The following is a 20,757-nucleotide window of genomic DNA, read 5'->3' on the forward strand; positions in this document are numbered from 1 at the left end:
GTATTTATATAGGGGTGGGCAAAGAAAAACTCCGCAAAGTGACGCAGAGCAGCGTTGTTTCTCTCGGGCAGCTCACCAACGTTAAGTTGGCAAGTGAGAGAAACCACTAAGTTGGTGAGCGAGATATCTGAACGCGGGTTGTCATGGCAGGTCACAACCACTCGTGTCAAGAAAGCTGCAGCTTGCATTGAAGAAGCTGTTGCTCAAGTAGAAAATAAGTTAGTGCCCGCCGGCCCTCCGCGTGATGCTGTTTGCGCTGTTTTGACAGCACAGGAGAAACTCCTGCTCCTAAAAATCAGCGTGAACAGTGTAACTTACCCAAACTCCTCCACTCGTGGAACTCCGCATGGCACGTCAGAGTTTTTGCCACTTCGCAGAGTTCTGCATAGCTCCGCAAACTCCGCCCAGGCCTATATTTATATAGCTAGCTAGCTAGGAAGCAATGGAGCACTGCGTGTTACTCAGGGGAATAGGAGCCGATCTTCGTGTACATCAAGGGGGGATACTAAACTGGATCCCCTGGACCCAAAGTCAACATCTCCAGCCACTTGACCTATCTAATTACATGCTGACGCATTTGTATATTGAAAACAAATTCACAAGTTTAAGTAGTGCACAGAAGTAACACATGGGTAGCAGTATGAAAGCAAAATCAAGCCGTACTTTCAGCAGGGCTGTAACTAGGAGTATATTTTTGGAAGGCACAGTTTAAGGGGAAGGGTATCTATCTTCACACATTTTTGAATAGGTGCTGAAATGCTAGTGAGATTTTTAAAGCACACAGCTCTTTCAGTCACATTTTTTGTTATGGGGTAACTCTGAGCCAAGTAAAATAAACTTTCTTGACAAGTTTTGGGCAACAGGTGTGGCAAATAGCGATGTTTTTTAAGAATGTGAGTGTAAACAGAAAAGAATTTAAACATAACTCTACAGGGAGGTAGAGGTAATCCCTCACTAGTTTTGTCAGCAGTTGTGGCAAATAGTGAATATCAAAGCATTTGGGCCTGTAACATTGATCAAAATCTGATAGAGTGTTAATTCAACTCTAGAGTCAATTTGGAGATTCTTCCCTGAAGACAATTTGATAAAGTGCTTTTAAATGGAGAGGTAAAGGTGTAACTGGAATGGATTAAAATATGTTGGCATGACTGAGGAATCTTTTCCAAGGATTATGTGGGCAAAATACATTGTAAGTGGTGCATTTTATACCATTTTAGCAAAAAGTAACATTGAAAAATTGGTTAGTATCAACATCAATTTTGTAGAAGATATGAGGTCTGATAACACTGTCCTGTACCCAGTACTTGTCAATACCACCCCTCTCCCCCTGCTTGGACCCTTAACATCGGATAGAGTGTTCACTTACAGTTGGAGTGTTTCTCCAGAAAATGGCAGATTTGCAGTTTCTATTGTACTCTAAATAAGACTGGTTTGTCATATAGTTACAAATAGTTGCCTGCTGAAAATGCATTAGTATTAAGAACAACTAGACCAGCATGGCCACCTAGGGAATGAATGAAGAGGAAAACTTCAATCAGCAAGGTGATTGTAGCTCCATAGCTCTAGAACATTTCATCATAAGCATTAGTTATACAGTTTCTAAATATTAGGTGTTACTATTCCCAGATTTACTGGTACAAAACATGCCAACGTCCAGGGGATAAAAGGTTAAGTTTAAGTTTGCCTTGTCACGGATTCAAACCGGTGATGTGCACATCCCAGCATACTTGAGGTGGATGAGAAATATCTACTTCCAATTCCTTAGCACACTAAGGGCAAGAGATAGCTCTTCTCTTCATTTTTAGAAAGTACATGAGCAAGGAGTTTGTTTTGTATCTTGCAGAAGGTGGTCAAGGTGCCTGCCCTCCTTAATTGACAAAGAACAGAAAACGTAGGGGCACATAAAAAGGTGGACAACCCTGAAATACACAATGGCAGTTACACATAAAGCTACACTTAATATGAGCGGGGTGAAGCAAGATGGTGTCCATGTAGTTGATGGCCGTCAGGCCCCGGCCACTACAGACGCCGGCAGTCAAGGGGCAGAAGCCGGTGTAGACGCGATGGAGGATTAACGTGCGTCTGATTTTTTCCTCGCTTTTTTCCTTTTATTTTTCATTTTTGCTGTAGCGGTGAGCCTTTGGATGAGCATGGGAGCCCCCCCCCCCTTCTCCCTTTCCGAGGAATATATCGTAGTTGCCGGCCGCAGCATGCACAGAAAGCAAAGAAACAATGGGAGGAGACTAGTGTTCTCTCCTTCTGCCCTGACCTCTCTGCTGCGTTGGGGCGAGGCGCGAACCTTGGTGGGCAGTGGAGAAGCGTGGGGGGAGATGCCGATAGTAATGGAGTAGCAGCATCCAACGTCGATCAAGATATGTGGCCCCTCCCCTCCCGCTTTTTGTCTGCCTGTCAGCTTAATGGGTCCTGGAGCGTGGCCTTTTCCTGTGAGGCGCAGTGGACCGAGGTGAATCGAGGTGCCGTATTTGCCAATTTGACGCTTTGAGAGCGGTAAGGTGCTTATCTAATGGATGGTGTAAGGCCCTAATGGTGAATATATCGTGAATATATACTTGACTTCATCCAGGACAAGATTAATTGGATATGTATGGCCAGGCTTTTTTGAAGATAGTGAACTTTCATTTTACAAGTACTTTTAGATTGATTGTGTGGAGTACGGAATGTTGGTTAACAAGACTTGGCGAAATTTGCGATATACTTCCCTGCAATCTTAGAACAATCATGGCACCAAAAAGTAGCCGAAACCTTGGTGAGAAAGGGGAGGGAGTCCGAACAGCTCGGATGAAGAAACCCAATGGGCAATTTATCCCCGGAAGTAGACGTCCTGCTTCAACAACAGGGAAATTGAGTGGGAAATTCTCAGCAGGGGCTATTAAGGATATCAAGAGTAATATTCCACCACCACCTTCCCCAGTGAAAATTAAGATACAACCCACGATTACGTGCTATTTGACGGGAGGACCGCAAGAAAATAGCCCCAAGCATATTGTGCCTCTTCTAGCAGACACCCAATCTGCACCAAAAATAAATCAAGTGACGACCAGGGGGGAGAAGGCGTATTCTGAAGGTGCTAGAGGAATATTCAATGAAAAGGACTCTGAAAAGGAAGTTCCTGAAGTCGAGTTGTTAAGCATCGAGGGCGGCAAGGATCATCCAAAACTGTTAAACAATAAGGAAATCTATACGCCCCTCAGGAAAAATATGCAATCAGGCTTTGTTGAGCAAGAATCTTATGCCATTGTTCAGGTCTGCCAAGGGGAAGCTGCCACCTTGCCTGTTGGTGATATGGGGGACCCAAGTTATATGTCCCAAAGTTCTGAGGCAGGAGTTGAAGAGATTGGGACAAAGAAGAAAGCACCTGACTGGTCTAAAGATGGAAGCGATACATTTTATTCTTTGACTGAGGATTCAGACACCACCACCAGTGACCATAACTCGAGTGAAACAGGAGCTAGTATATCCTCTGAATCAGGAGCATATCATCAACTGCGGAGTCCACTGTGCGACAGCAACAACGAGAACGTAAGGGTTTAAGGGCCAGATGTAGGAAGCCGTTTGCATGGCGCAAACTGAAAAAATCGCAGTTTGCACTATGCAAACAGCCTAACGCGATGCTCATTCACAATTTGCGAGTCCGTTACTGACTCACAAATTGTGAATGCGACTCGCAAATAGGAAGGGGTGTTCCCTTCTTATTTGCGATTCTCATCGCAATGCAGAATTGCTTTGTGACCGCGAATGCGGTCTCAAAGCAATTCGCAGTTACCACCAGTGTCACACTGGTGTTAACTCATTCGCAAAAGGGAAGGGGTCCCCATGGGACCCCTTCCCCTTTGTGAATGTGGGCAAAAAGGGTTTTTCAGAGCAGGCAGTGGTCCAATGGACCACTGCCTACACTGAAAAAACAAAACCAAATGGTTTCGTAATTTTTTTCATTTTGCAACTCGTTTTCCTTTAAGGAAAATGGGCTACAAAATGAAAAAAAAACTGCTTTATTTAAAAAGCAGTCACAGACATGAAGGTCTGCTGACTTCAGCAGGCCACTATCCCTGTGAGTGCAGGGACTCGCTATGGGGTCGCAAAATGCAACCCACCTCATTAATATTCATGAGGTGGGTCTTTGCGACCCCATAGTGAGACGCAGACGGTGTCTGAGACACCGTTCTGCATCCGATATTGCGACTCGGAAATTGCGAGTCACACCGACTCGCAATTTCCGAGTCGCAATATCGGACTTTGCTACATGTGCCCTAAATTCGCAGGCTTCCATCAGAGATGGAGTGGAGCTCTCAGCGCAGAGCAGAAAGACACTTAAATGGACTATTCCGGAACCAATCTGACGGGTACAGCGGAGTTGCATATTTCTGAGGCTGAGGCCAAGGTTGATAAGGGGGCTGATGTACGGGTATGCAGTCCGTACCTTAGTATTGGCATCAGGAGTACAGATTCAGAAATGCTACAGTCTATATACGACTCGATCAAGGAGCTGCAAACCGAGACAAGGGTGGAGAGCCGCCGGGCTAGGATGGCTACGAAACGCCTGCAAGGATCTGTTCGCAAGGTGGTGAAGTCATGTATAGAAATTGAAGAGAAACTAAGTGCAATGGAAGAGAGAATGATGGCGGTGGAGGCAGACGTTGAGGCCCTGAGAGAACAAAGCGCAGCACATGAAGGACAATTGACTGATATTATGTGGAAACTGGAAGATGTGGAGAATAGGCAGAGGAGGAATAATTTACGTTTTTTAGGCACTGGAGAAGGGGTGGAGGGCAATGACATCATGGCATACATGATTAAAATGCTGCGAGATGCTTTCCCGAGCTTACCAACTGGGACTTGGTGACTGAGGTTCAAAGGGTGCACAGGTTTCCAGCAGTATGACAAGAGGGCGGTCGCAAAGGGGAATTTAAATACCCTAGAGCTATATTAGTTTATTTTTGGAACTACTTGTTGAGACAGGCCATTTTTTTAAAAGCCCACCCAGACGCCCCACGCTGTGTGGAGGGGGTCATTTTCTTTACTCGACCTGACTACTGCCATGTCACTGTAGAGCGAAGATGGAGGCTACGACAGCGGATCAAACCTTTTCAGGACAAAGGTGGAGAGGCGTACCTGCATGCAGCCGCTTGCTTAAAGACAGTGGTTAATGGGAAAGTTAGATTGTTTAATTCAGAGGTTCAGGCAAAAGAATATTTGCTGGGGCTCAAAAAGGCATAATGAATAAGAAGCGAGGTTTTTGACTCCTGGAGGGAATGCTGATCAAGAAAGTTTGAGTTTTTTTAAAGGAGAGAAGCCGGGCCGTCTGGGGTGGGTCTGCGGTCTGCACCTGGGCGACACCAACATACAGGCCAACGCTGGTCTGATTGCTTCAAGGGGGGGGAAATAGGGGTGGGGGAGGGCGTGCTCAATGAGGAGTGGGGGTGGGAGTGGGAAGGAGGGGGTCAAGAGGTTGGAAGTGGGGCGAATAGGGAGGAGGGAGGTGGAAGCGGGTGAGGTTGGGAAGGGTAAGGGAGGGGGAGGGGGAGGGGGCAAGACCACATGGGGGGAGGAAAAGGAAAACTTTGTACCCAAGGAAATGCAACCGAAGATATGATCAGCCGGTACAAACTGCCTTGTTGCTAGGAGCATTTGCTTTGAAAATGGAAACAAAGGGGCAGAGATGGAGAACTAAGTGTCATTGCATAAGTAGCAAGCTGATTATTGATAATGGTGATTTAGGCATGCAAAATCAATTGAAGATATCTACATGTCGGTACTCCGGATAGCATCTAAAAATATATGTGGTTTAAATAATCCCCGCAAGAGGAGGAAAACGACAGGGGATTTGAGGATGTTAAAGGCGGACATCTATTGTCTGCAAGAAACACATATAGAAAAGACAGATAGAAATCTGTTGGAGGCTCTGGGTTTGCGTCTGTTAGGGTTTACTGAGCAATTGTCTAAAACAAAGGGGGTTGCTATCCTGACAAGTAATACTAAGTGTGTTGTCACCCGGAGGAAAGCGGATCCGATTGGGAGATGGGTGCTTATTGAGTGTCTATTGAGTAATGTTAGATTCATGCTATGCTCATTATATGGTCCAGTGGATGATGATCCGTCTTAATTTGATTTTATATCTGCAGAATTAGCAGTATGGCCTGCCCCATACATTGTATGTGGGGATTTGAATTTCAGTGGGTCATGGGATGGAGTGCAGAACCTAAGAGATGTTAGGAAGGAAAGATATCTGGGGAGCAAGCCTAGAGTCTTTCAGGCCTTCAAGAAAATGCAAAGGGAAACCAGATTGATAGACGTGTGGCCAATTCTGAAAAGGTGAAATCCAGGATACACATATTTCTCAGCTCCTCATAGGAAGTTTGCACGACTAGATTATTTTCTTGTTTCATCTATATTTTTAGATGAATTGGAGATTAAGTTATACTCCCGTTTTATGGCAGATCATAACCCATTAGTGCTGGAGATTAAGATAAAAGACTGGCAGAGATTTAGGAAGGGTTGGACATTCGAGAGAGCTTTGCTGAATGATCCCCTGTATATACAGCATATGAGCAAGCGGCTGAAGGAATTTTTGGATTTTAATATGGGAACTGCCCCAGCAGAGATAGTGTGGGATACATTAAAGGCTGTGATAAGGGGGGAAACTCTTGGGTTCAGCGTAAGGCGACAAAAACAAGCAGCAGCCCAGCTTCAGGTACTCATGGGAAAATTACAGGCAGCAGAAAAGCAATGTGTTGGGGCGATCAAGAATGATGTAGGGGTCGAGCACACTTTATACCAGATGGCGATAACTAAAATGTCATTAGATAAATATTCAACGGAAAGGGCAGCTGAAAAATATTTGACAAGGCGAAAAGAATGCTATGAAATTACGGAGAAAACGGGGCATATTTTAGCAATGCGGACCCCTCAAAGGGCTTCTTTAGGCTCAGACTTGAAAGTGCAGAACAAGGCAGGGGTGATTGTTACAGGCCCCGATAAAATCAGGGAAGCCTTCCGGGAGTATTACGCAGAATTATATAGTGCTCCTAATACTGGTAAGGAGCATACTGATAGTAGTTGGCTGAGTGAGACTTTGGGTGGTCGGATTACCATAGAGGATCAAACAACATTAGGACAGTAGGTTACAATGGAAGAGTTGGCGGACGCACTTGAAGAGCTTCCGAAGGGGAAGGCTGTAGGGCCGGATGGCATTCCTCTAGAGTTATACAAACATTTTAAGAACATGCTTCTACCAGTGTTGTTGAAAGTGGTGATTCAAGTACAGCAAGGGGGTAATCCCCCACCGTCCTGGGGCTCTGCTAATATAGTAGTGTTTTTAAAGAAAGGCAAGGATCCACTTAGTTCAAGTTCTTACCGTCCAATCGCCCTTATAAATAGTGATGCAAAAGTTTATTCTAAAATACTCGCGACTCGGCTGTCTGCTTGTATTAGTAAGTTGGTCAGCCATAATCAGCATGGGTTTGTCCCCGGTAGCGACACAACTGATCATATTAGAAGGGTGATAGCGTTGTTTGATGCTACACATACAGCAGAAGAGCCCATGGCTATGATTCTGCTGGATGCTGAGAAAGCATTTGACAGAGTCAATTGGGAATATTTGTGGGAAACTTTGCGGATATATGGCTTAGTGCAAAGATTCATTACAGCTGTCAAAGCCCTGTATAAACACCCAAGTGCTAGAATACAGATAGGTGGGGACTATTCAAATGAGTTCAGGATTGAGCGGGGTACACAACAATGATGTCCATGCTCACCCCTATTATTTGCATTATATTTAGATCCCTTTCTGCGTTTTCTGGAAGTAAATGTTACTGTTCAGCCAGTTGTCCACTATGGATGGGGCACAAAAATTTTGACTTACGCAGATGATGTTGCAGTTATTACTGCCAACCCGGATTTGGCCCTCAAGGAAATCGAGAGGACTGCAGAAAGCTTTGGGGCAGTCTCTGGCTACTCTCTCAATAAAGATTAGACTCAGATAGTTTTAAATGAATATTGCAGCTCGTTGGACGCACGAAGGGTAGACCACGCAGTTTATTTAGGGATTGATATTCGACCTCAGGTAGAGCAGATCGTCCGGATGAACCTTCAGTCTATTGTGAATAATGCTAGATATAATCTTGGTAGATGGAATAATCTACATATGACAACTGTGGGGCAGTGCAATATGATAAAGATGACGCTTCTTCCTAAGGTGTTATATCTATTTCGGGCTACCACCATTAGAATTTGAGAAATCTTGGTTTAGGATGCTGGATCAACTCATAATGCGGTTAGTTTGGTCATATGGCAAGAATCGTAGAGCTAGCAAATACATGACACTATCAAGGGAGAAGGGCGGGTGGTCTCTTCCTAACTTTAAGTTGTACGAGATGGCAGCTGCAACGCAGTATATGCAACACTTGTTTAAAAACAGTCACCTGGTAAGTGATGGGGAGTACATCCCGAATATTTATGAGGTATTAATCGGCCCTGCTGCAAATGGAGCATTGCTTAAATTCCTGGAGCCCAGCTATTTCAAGAAGGTTCGGTTTAAAGTTCTAAATGCTGCTTTTAAATTCTGGGGTCCTAGGCGGAAGAGAATTGGGCTTGGTAGATATAATTACTATACATTGATTATGAAAAATTCTCTCCTCCCCGAGATTTTTAGAGATAATATTATGGCAAGTTGGAATCAACAGGGGACACAAAGATTAGGTGATTTATTGAGGAATCTACAATCACTACATTTGAGAATCTTCATGGGAAATTTGGTCTAGCCCAAAGGGGCTTTTTTAAATACCTACAAGTAAGGGATTTTATTTATCAGAAAACTGGTGGGGCAGCAGGCTTATCAAAGAATCGTTTGCTAGAGATGTTGATCTCCTGTGATAAGATCACGATAAGGTCAATATATGCTAGATTGACTGACGATTTACCTGAGGATTTGGCTAAGCATAGTAAAAAGTGGTGAGACAAGTCGAATGTGGAAGAAATTGATTTTTATGAATCCCTTGGGCTAGGGTGTAGCACCCCGGTTTCAGCATCCCTTCAGGCACAACATTACAAAACAATTTCTGACTTGTATATTACTCCAGGGAAATTAGTGAAGTGGGGTCGGGTAGAGGGGGTGCACTGCCCAAGATGTCAGCTACATGGATGTAATCCATATGTTTGCCACCTGCACAAAGTTGGCGAATTTAGGGGGAGAAAGTTGAGCAGTTTATCAAAGATGTTGCTAGACTAGAAATTGAATTAACACCTGGGGTTGTGATACTCTGGTTTTCGAAGTTAATTGAGCCAACTGTCTCTAAGTTTATCTTTGTAGTTATGTCAGTGTATCGACTGTGTATTTCCTCTGCATGGCTGGATCAACAATCAAAGCTGGATAAACCGACTCCTTGCAACATATCAGTTGGAACATGCACTGTATGACCGAAAAGGGAAGAGAGGGAGACGTAAGGGGCAAGACAAATGGGGAGTATTGGGTAAATGGTTAGCTAATAGGAAATTATGATATAGAGGCACTGTAGAGTAGTGTGAATGCTTCTTTGTACATTGTGATATAATATGATTGTCTAACTTGATGAACTGTATTTGTATTTTCTTGGGTACTGAGAATAAAAATAAAGGAAAAAAATAAAAATAGAGCTACACTTAAAGCAGAGCTAAATCCAAAAGGAAACCACTACTACAGAACTAGGTAGGGGAGGTTCGCCACATAAAACTGAAGACATTAAAAGTCCTAAAACTAACCAAACATATGGGATCAAGCCTATTGCTGGAGCCTCTGAAAATGCAAATGCCTAAAAAGGTTAAAGCCAAACAAGGAGGGCTACTCTAGCCAAGTGGGCAGCAATTTAAAGTATTAGAACCTCCCATTGTCAGACTCACTGGATTATTTCAATCTAGGCTGCAAAAAACAACCAGAAAGCCATTAACTTGGTGTGGCATTCTTGTGACACATGGACAGGTTACTAATTTTCAGTCCTAATGGAAAGTCTAACAGTTTTGTGGACGCATTGGTCCACAAATCTTAGATCTGTTTGCAAATCTGGTGGAGTGGAAGGAAAGAACACTTTATCTGGTTATAAGAGAAGTTTATCAAGAAGATAAGAATCTGTAATGGGAATAAGTATTAATGTGCAAATATAGAGATATGTAGATTTATTTGCCACTACATAAATTCAGAAGGATGTACATCCATCACAGTTCAATACAACAAGTCTTAATTTCCACTTAGTATTTTCAATTGTCTGTAAAATATATTGTGTAAAGTGATGCAATATTTATAAAAGACTCTTAGCGGATGCAAGTCCAAATGGCATTTTCTTGTCCATATAAGCCCCAAAACGGGTAATTAACGTGGTCAGAGGTGTCTTTAATCAACAGGATTTGATGATAAGCAGATTGCAGATCTATGGTAGAATTTTTTTTACTGGAACTAAGTTGGCAAGCAAATCATGAGTCCTAGGCAAAGTATGACGGTCCATAAGCGGATGTCTTCCTGGCTATAGCCGCAGAAAACACCCACTCCGAGGATTCTACCGGAATAATAATGTCTTGATCACACATGTTATCTAACAATATCTTTAAATCCTTCCGTACAGACATTGGAAGAGTTCTAACCTTTTGAACCACAGCAGAAGCATTGCTTTTTAGTTTAGTGGTATGCTCAAAACCTCTTATAAGACCAACTTTTTCATTGAGCACATTTGGATACTTATCCAGTTTAACCTTCAGAGCACTTGCACCTCATTTGTGCATAGAATGTTCTACAGATAACACAGGCAAATCTCTCTAACACTACCGGTTCCTTCTGGCCAGGTTTGGGAATAATACCTAGGTCTGCTTGATCCAGCCATCCAAAAACATCCCATCCATTCTCAGCTATATAAATTTTGGTAAATATCTTCCTCCTGTTGAATGAAATCACATCTGTGAAATAAGCCATATCATATTCACTGAAAGCCTTTGGATTAACATTGGTAGGTAATAATAACGTATCTGGCCAAAACATTTGAAAAGTGACATCAGCTAAAATAGTTATAGGACAACCAGAATCTGTCATCACACCCAGATTGACAGTACCAATTTTGACATCACAAATAGGACCTTTGCATCTTTTTTGTCGATTACTATAAGTATTAGCTCCCACCAAATATTCTATTTCTTTTCGAATTGTGGTGGGGCTCACTACCTTGCGAAAGGTTCAATCGAGCTGAAACGCGTTGGATGCCTTGTTGGTGCTGAAAATAAAGCATTGTTACAGCACTGCCCTGGAGTGCCCATTTACCTTTGGTTTCCAAAGTTTGAGTGTGTATATCTATCTATCTATCTATCTATCTATCTATCTATCTATAGTTTATATATATATATCTATATATATATATATCATAAAAAAGTCTCGGAATGCAGGTGCTCTACACAGCGGTCCTGGATGGGCTCCGAGAAGCCCTAATAAAATTTAACATGATATCACTCTCCAAAGAATAAATACAATAAAATCTGATTGCAAAAATACATTGTTGGCACATTATGACTGTACGAGTAAGCGCGGCTGCACTCTATTGATAACGCGCTTGTTGTTATTTTTACAGCGTGTTATCTTACTTGTGCACGTACACGAGTGGCGGATCACGGCTATTAAGACATAAGCTTGCATTGAATGAATGTGACACCGGCTCAATCAGTTAAATAGATACTGCGAATATAGAAGCCATACACTTTGTCAAAAAGAACTGCCGTATTGTGTTTACGTTGAACCAATTTTTGAACGATTGAAGACTATAGAATTGCCCAGTTGTGAACCTCTTCCTGGTAGCAGCATGATATAGGAACAGAGTGGGAAATACACCAGATCTAAGGTTGTATTGTCCACATCCAAGATAATAGCAGAGACATTGGTGTCTGTTTGACTGGACAAACTATTTAATTTATCTCAGCAATTATGGCTTCCGGATGGGAAGCACGACGAAAGGAGAAATCGAATAAACTATTTTTTGCCCAGATGGATGAGGGGCCTAGTACTCAGCCCGGTCGCGGTAGTAGGAAGGTGGAAGTGAAACTACAAACCCTATATGACAAAATGGAAAAATTGCACAGAAAAGAATTGTGTAAATGGTGGGAGGTTGAATCATTACAGAGATATATCGATGTGGGGCGTGTCCCTAGGGGACTGAGGATTTATACTATACCTACCTATGAGGATCCTGATCTGGAAATGCTCTAGGAGTGGCTGAGAATTCGAAACAGAGCTCATTGAATATGATGCGTATACTAACGAAATATGCAACGAAGGATAGGAGTAAAATCTTGGAAGAGATGGAGAAAGTAAGATTGGAGTTATTGTCATTAGTCACACAAGAAACACTTGACGGATATATGAAGAATTTAGAGAAAAAACTCTGCAAATTAGAGGAAGAGATCACTGCTAAGAAGCAGAGAAAATTTATACAGGATTTTAAGGATTATCAAGCAGGCCGTATTCTAAATTTTCAACAGAAATATGATCATATGTACAGTGAGGGAGTTACTGAGTCAAATTTGAGGGACTCTGAACGGGCAAGCCAACCAATTGAGGAACAGGAAGAAAGTGACATTTCGGATGGAAATCTCTCAGATGTACCAGACACAGTTTTGTCTGGGGTTTCGACATCAGATAAAGAAGTGGACAGATTGAATTTTTTAAAGAAATTCAGACTGTTGAACCAGGGAAGGATGGAACAACACAAAGGAGCTCACCCCCAAAGGGGCAGAGGACGAGGAGTCAGAGGAAGAGGGAGAGGAACAGACAGGCCAATAAGAGGGGACGCAGGAGACGATACAAGACCCCTGGGAGTGGTAACCCGAGCACGCAAGTGAAAACTATGAATGTTGTGAATCTCTCCAGCAGAGTGTTGTCTGCCGTTGAAGAGGATCTCTTATCTCTGTGTCTGTCATTCTGCCCAACCAGCTGTTTTAACTATACCCAAACTAGGATTGACACCTTCAAGTTCATTAAGAAACTGCAATTAAAAAAGTGGTACCACACTAAGGCTAAAAATGATGAGAAAATGGGGGTGAAGAAAAATGTGAGCAATCTATGCATCTCTGATATTGATGTGTTACATACAGCAATGGATTTATGTGAGGCGGTGGTTGCTCATGAGGATCCTATTTTGAATTTGATGGGAACTGGTATTGCCTTAGATAGTATCTGCCCGAGCAATTTTAAACCGAAATCTACCTTTCTACCTGCCATTCATTGTGATGCCCTTGATGTCTTTGAACGAGAAATGACTAAGCAATTGAAGAAGTTGAGGTATGGTGTGATGAATGTAAAGAACAGTAATTTATCAGGTGAACAGTGGCAAGCTCTCCAGAAGATGAAAGAAGACCATACCATTGTCATTAGGCAATCTGATAATGGGGGCAATGTAGTCATTCAGGATACCATCGAATATGTGGCAGAGGGAATGAGACAGCTTAGTAACACTCAGTGTTATGAAGAAGTGAGTTGGGGAGATGTTAAATCAATGAATGAGAAATATATTGACATGCTTATTGATTGGAGAGATCAAGGAATGATAGAATGGGATGAATTCCTGTTTCTTAAGTGTGATCATCCGAAGATTCCAATTCAATACCTTCTCCCTAAAATTCACAAGGATACAGTTAATCCACCAGGGAGGCCTATAGTTTCGGCTATGGAGTTGCTCTTGGAGAATACATCGAAATATATTGATTATTTCCTACGCCCTTTCGTTGAGTCAATACCTTCCTATGTAAAAGACACCACACACTTTTTTAAAATCATTGAGGATATCCAATGGGAAGATGACTTCTTACTGTTAACCCTAGATGTGACCAGCCTTTATACAAGTATAGATTATGACTTGGGGGTGAGAGCTATTAGACACTTTCTCAGAGCAAGGTCATTGTCTTTCTTCTTCCATTCGGAAATGTTGTGCATTATGATTGAGTTCTGTCTTAAGAATAATGTGCTCATCTTTGATAGTCATCTGTACAAGCAGTTGCAAGGGACAGCTATGGGCACCTGTTTCGCCCCCAGCTATGCAAATTTGTTTATGGGCTGGTGGGAGGAACAGGTGTCAGAAGAGATCACCCAATTTGATACCAATGTGGTCTTGTGGTGTCGTTTTATTGACGATATCTTTGTAATCTGGAGGGGTGATAAGGAGGCAGCTATGCAATTTGTGCGGGATTTGAACACTAATAAATGTAACTTAAGATTTACTGAACATCTGGATTCGAGGTGCATTGAGTTCCTCAATGTAGAAATTTCTGTGAGGGGCAACAGATTGGTGTCTAAATTGTATAGGAAGGTAACAGTTGGCAACAGTCTGTTATGTGCTCACAGTGCGCATCCGGGGACCCTGATACGTAGCATTCCGTTTGGAGAATTGTTAAGAGCCCGGAGGAACTGCAGTGAGGCAGCTGATTTTCAACAGGAGTGTGAAGTAATGTGTGAGACGTTTAGAAACAGAGGCTATGGGACTAAAGTGATTGATCAAGCCAGACGGAAAGTGGAGACTTTGAATAGAGATGATGTCTTGTATGGAACTAACAGGAGTCAGAAGAAGGAGAATGACTCCATTAGATTTATTACAACTTACAGTAATCAGTCGTATAAAATAAGTTCCATACTGAGTAAGAGCTGGCACATTTTGCAGACTGACCCCGTTCTGACCAACTGGATCGATGACAATCCCCAAATAACTTTTAGGAGGAATAGATCTCTCAAGGATAATTTGTGTCGTAATGATGTAACATCGAAAGGACGCATGCAGAATACGAGAGTGGAGGGTTTTTTCTGTTGTACGAAATGTGAAGCCTGCAAAACCAGCAACAGCTGCAGGACATTGAAGGTTCCAGGAAGGTCAGACAGTTTTGTAATTAGAGGTAATTACAGCTGCAACACGTCTTATTGTGTGTATTGTCTGATATGCCCGTGTGAGAAGTTGTACGTGGGCAGCACAATACACAATGCCAAGAAAAGAATTTTGGAACATAGACGAGCTATTAAGAATCAGGATAAAAACTACCCAGTGGCTAGGCATTTCTTCAGCCAACATTTTGGCAATGAGAATCTGCTGAAGTTTGTAGTTATTGATCAAGTGAAGATTAGTAGAAGGGGAGGCGACAGAGAGAGGTTGTTACGTATTTTAGAGTCTAGATATATAATAGACTTCGAAACATTGGAACCTGTAGGGCTGAACTCGAGTGAAGAGCTGAGTATCCATCTAGGGTAACTGACACATTTTCAAGTAAGTTGGGGGAATAGGGCGGCTTTTTAGAATAGCACTTTGAGTGGTGGTGATTTTTTTGATATTTATTTATTTAAGTGAATAGTTGCTGGGTTTTAGGAGGTTTTTACAGTGGAAGAACTTGTACGTCTACCCACTTGGGCTGATAGGTCCCAGTATATGAGAAAGGTTTGTGAATAACATTTGAAACAGTATGATATCTTCTAAGAAAGTCTTTTGTAAATATACATGCCCTTTTGGGCGTTATAGGACTAAATGTTAGTAATTCAGACATGGGTATAAATATTCAAGATTTATAAGTAATATATTGAATTTTAAATTTTGTAAAGATTTATATTTATTATACCTTTATGTTATAATGAATAATTCTATATATTTTTGTATTTTTGCAATTAGATTTTATTGTATTTATTCTTTGGAGAGTGATATCATGTTAAATTTTATGATGGATTTGAACAAATATCAGAGCTGAATTTGATTAACAACTTGAAAGACTATGGTACAAGGCACTGTGTAATTGACTTATAGGTGCACTTTAAGATGGCCGCCGCAATATGTGCTTCATGGTGGAGGAATTTAGATTTGTCTGTTTTTTATGTCTATGATTAACTTGGGTTTTTAGTTTGGAGCACTTTGACAATGATTTATCCATGAGTAAGGCTGTTGCCGAAACGCGTTGGATGTTTGTGCTGAAATAAATTAAGATTTCACTTTGGAGGTGTCCTGGTTCTCCTGATATTTAAAAGGAGTGTTGGAAGTTATATATATATATATATATATATATATATATATATATATATATATACGCACACACACACACATACATATTTTAGACATGACTACGGCTCAAATGGCTGAATGGGATTACACCAAATTTGGCAGAAGATAGATCTTTTTCCACAAGGAATGCTTTCTGTGATTTAGTGTAATTTTGTTCAGTATTTTTGGAGTTATTAAAAACAGATTTATGTATATCTAGAGATGCAGATCCACCATCCACGGTTCCCTGTGTCCTCTGTGAGTCTAGTAATCATCTCATAATGTAGCCTGGAAGTCAGCCTGCTTCATTGGAAGCCATGAACACTGACACCTTAAAGGTTTAGAGCCACTTGTGATCAAATGTTTCTGATCATCATATGTTCTGAGTATCTCTTTCCATCCTCATCGAATCTAAAAGTGGAAAAGTGGTGTACTGATGAAATGGATATATCCTGGCACAATATCAAAAGCCTGGCCAGTTACATTTTAAGGCCTTCTGTTAAGTTAAGAAGAAGTTTCCATTGTATTTCCCATTATCTGCTAATTCCTGTTGATGCCACACAATACTGAATTATATGCCAAACTTTTGGACTTGGGCTCACATAAAAAGAGCCAAATATGATTTGCCCAGGGCCCCAAAATCCTTACATCGACACTGGGTAGAAAGAGAAAGATACAGAGTCAGAGGTTAAGGCATATAAAGGGTGAAAGGTTGAGATAAAGAAATATATAGGAGCAGTGGCAGCTTGTGGGAGGGAAAAGGGGCATGGCGGCGAGGTGCGTGGAGGGGGGCGAGAAATGAAATACAATAATTTTTTTTTAAAGTACCTTTATTCAATGCCACTCTGCACTGGTGCTCCGCCTCTCCGCCCTCAAGTCGACTGCAGGCACAGGCTCCCAGCCTGCCCTGCGGCCAATCCTGACGCTGCTCAGAGTAGCATCAGGATTGGATGGAAGCACCCAGCCAGGGTGCTCCCAGGCAGACTGGAAGCCTGTGCATGCTCTCTCCAGCCCAGGAACACAGTTGAAGGCGAGAACAAGAGTGGAACGCTGGGACCAACAGCCCAGACTAGTAGCGCTCTACACGTTTTGTGGGAGAGGAGTGCTATCAGACTGCTCAGGGGATTGAGCACTGAGAGAGCGCAGGAAGAGGACAACGCAGCCTTAATTCACCTGAAATTGTATGAAGGGAGGCACCCTAGGGATCCATAGGACACATCGGTGGGCGATTCGCTCCTGAATAGTAGAGGTGGCCAAGGGGAAGGTCACAAAGAGAAAGGGCTCAATCCCAATGAAGGGGGGGGCACAGATATGGAGGAAGACACACGGCAGGGAACTACATTGAGGGATGTGATACAAGCCATACTACCAAGAGAGGCACTGGAAAATAAAATAGACACCCTGCGGGCGGATTTGAGGTTACTGAGAGATTACCATCTCCGGTTGGCGGAACGTGCCACCACCACGGAACGAGAGGTGGCAGAACAGCCCCCAGCAGTCACAAACTTGATAAATTGCCTGGCAACCATGGAAGGGAAAGTTAAGACTTTGAAGTTGCGGGCAGAGGATGCAGAAAACAACACCATTCGCTTAGTGGGATTGCCGGAAAAATTGGAAGGGAACAATATGATTGATTTCTTGGAAAATCTTGTTAGGTCCCAGTTCTCTCAAGAGGGTTTGTTACCCTTCTCGCATTTGAAAGAGCATACAGGGTGCGAAGCAGACCACCCTCACTGGGAGCCCCACCATGACCTCTACTGGCAAAACTATTATTCTACAAGATCAAAATAATATACTGGATCAGGCCTGTCGGAAGGGGGAACTGAAGTTGAACAATTCCAGAGTACAGGTGTACCCTAATTTCTCCAGTGAGATTCAGAAGAGGCGTGCTACTTCCAAAAAGGCTAAACAGTGTCTACGGCACATGGGGGTGACATACAGTATGATGTTTCCGGTGCTCATCTGGGTGGTAACTAGTGAGGGGGTCTTTTTATTTTCTTCCCCACAAGAGGTCTGGAGCTGGATTGATAATAACCGACAACCAGGGCCTAGTAGAGAGCGCAGGGAATGGTGCTCTTCAGGCAATAGGAGGAGGAGAAGGCCTACGCAGCGTGCTGGCAGACACCTATTAGCTGAGGACACACAACGAGAAAATAGGAGAGCATCTGAAGTGGTTATGCAAGTGAGTGACTCGGAGCCTGGATCCTCTTTGGAGATGACAGATGATCGTGCAAGAGGTTCTGGATCAGACTCGGACTCTAGCGGGTCGAATAGGATCACTACGATACTCCCTCACAATACTCCTGGAACTTTGAACAACATTATATAAGACACAAATAAATACTGGCTATTCCCTAAGACCTATTGCAAAGAAGGACGAGCATCCTTGGGCCCTGCCGGGGAGTGGAAACAGTACAGAAGGAACACCTACTATGGATGCACATAATTGATTACTAGGCAATTCTGATTGGGGCATGGGGTGGGGGGCCTGGCTTGAACCATCTGGTCTACTGATTTCCCATGCAGGTTCTGTGGTGTAGTCCACCGAGGTTGGTCCAGTTTGAATTGGTTTGGACAGGGGGTCCTGGGGGGGCACATACGTTAAAATGTTGGGGAGTTTTTCGTTTGTGGACACAGCGATTGCATCGGTTGGGCACACACAATGTCTTAACTATGCTCTGTGGTGGTGCACAAAATGAAGCGGGCTCAGGGGTGGTACAGATTACTATCTATGACTTATAGGATTGTGCAGCCTAAATATAAATTGTTGTCCTGGAATATTAGAGGCATGCATACCATATCCAAGAGGTAAAAGATATTCTCATAACTAAATAGGCGGGGCATCCACATAGAACTACTGCAAGAAACCCATTGGACGGCCCATGAGGGGTTGGCACTACAATGAAGATGGTGGGGCAGGCATACTATACCACTTACTCAGCTTTTGCCAGGGAGGTCCTCATCTGGATAAGAGCGGGGGTACCTTTCCAGCATATAGCGCATACAGTGGATCCTGAGGGGAGATTTATAGTGGTGCATGGACCGCAGGGATCTGACCATAGTCAATGTCTGTGCCACCAATGTGGAACAGGGTGCCTACCTTATGACCCTATCAGGCAACTGGCGCAGTACCTGACTCAGACTATAGCAATTGGGGGCAATTTCAACTGTGTGGCAGACATGGAATCGGATAGATCTCACCCTCCGTTAAGGGATGCACAAGCAAGGAAATTAGCCCAGACGTTCTTAAATTGGCAAAGGGAGTGGGGCCTCATTGATACACGACGAGTGTCACAGGACTAGGATTATTCTTATTTCTCCAGTTTATACAATTTACATGTGAGTATAGATACCTTTTTATGCTCCCCTGATGTACATGGTATGGTGAAAAATGTGGAACACCTAGCCCGAACGGTATAGGATCACAATCCATACTTTTAAGCTGTGACTGGCATAGCCCTAGAACTAGGATCCACAACTGGAGTTTAAAAGCAGAAATGCTAGAAGAACAAGTAGTTGAAGAGGAATTGAGGCTGGGTATTGTAGGCTATTTTGAGACTAATGAGGGGATGGCCTCGGAGGTACAGACAGAGTGGGAAGCATCTAAAGTCACAATGAGGGGCCAATGCTTGATGACGGAAATGGGGACTAGAAAGACTCTAGTGAAAGAAATACAGGATTTGGAGGAGAAATTGCATCAAATAGAAAGGCAGAGACCTGAAAACCCTGATAGACAACAGGACTTATTGGACAAGAGGGAGGAAGTGGCAGCCAGCACGGAGAGACTCCGCTGCTTTCACTATAGGGGATAGATGGCATGAATGCACGCTGAGAGAGATAAGGTAGGCACATTACTGGCCTGGCTGGCCAATCCAGCGAAGAGAGGAACTCCCATCTTAGAACTGGAGCTGGATTGCAGGGATCGGGTCTTTAAACAAGAAGAGATTAATGAATGTTTCCTGCAGTACTACACACAGTTGTATCAGAGCTGGAACACCTGGGAAGCAGAAGAAGGGAGGGTGCATCTGGGCTCACTAGGATTACCACGCCTCACTATGGAGGAAGCAGAGGAACTATGGGGTCGGTTACCCAACAAGAGATCAAGATAGCAATAACAGAGATGGCTCGTGGGAAAACACCTGGGATAGATGGCTTCCCAGTTGAGTGGTATGTTCCTTATGCAGACCAGTTAGTACCTAAACTTGAGCAACTGTTTAATGATGCCCGAATAAGGGGTTGTTTGCCTGCCTCTACACAGGAAGCATTGATAGTACTGTTACTGAAACCTGGTAAGCCCCCCTGTGATTACAGGGCGTATCGCCCCCTGTCAATGCTAAATGATGACTATAAAATCCTTAGTAAAATACTGGCTATGCGTCTGATCCCCTATATGTTGCAGCTGGTGCACTCAGATCAGGCAGTGTTTATTCCAGGGCAAATACTTCCCTCAACATCAGACCCCCTCCTATCCATTTTGGAACAAAGCACCCCGACTCCGCAGAGGCAGTGGTCATGGCTGTTGATATAGAAAAGGTATTTGATAGTTTAGAGTGGATGTATCTATAGGTGGTAATGACACAAATGGGATTGGGAGACAGATTTGTGACATGGACTCAGCTGCTATATGCAAGTACGATGGTGCAGGTAGGGACCAATAGGGTGATATTACAAAGCTACAGGTTGGAGATAGGGACACGATAGGGATGCCCACTCTCCCCCTTGCTGTCCACTC

The 20,757-nt window shown here is 43.1% G+C and overlaps 1 protein-coding gene across 2 annotated transcripts in view; it reads right to left on the minus strand.

Moving 5' to 3' along the window:
• Nucleotides 1-20,757, minus strand: part of LOC138287510 (prostaglandin F synthase 1-like) — a 546,660-nt gene that overhangs the window by 265,979 nt on the left and 259,924 nt on the right. The window lies entirely within an intron of this gene.

The sequence above is a fragment of the Pleurodeles waltl genome, chromosome 4_1 (assembly GCF_031143425.1).
Source record: "Pleurodeles waltl isolate 20211129_DDA chromosome 4_1, aPleWal1.hap1.20221129, whole genome shotgun sequence".
NCBI lineage: Eukaryota > Metazoa > Chordata > Amphibia > Caudata > Salamandridae > Pleurodeles > Pleurodeles waltl.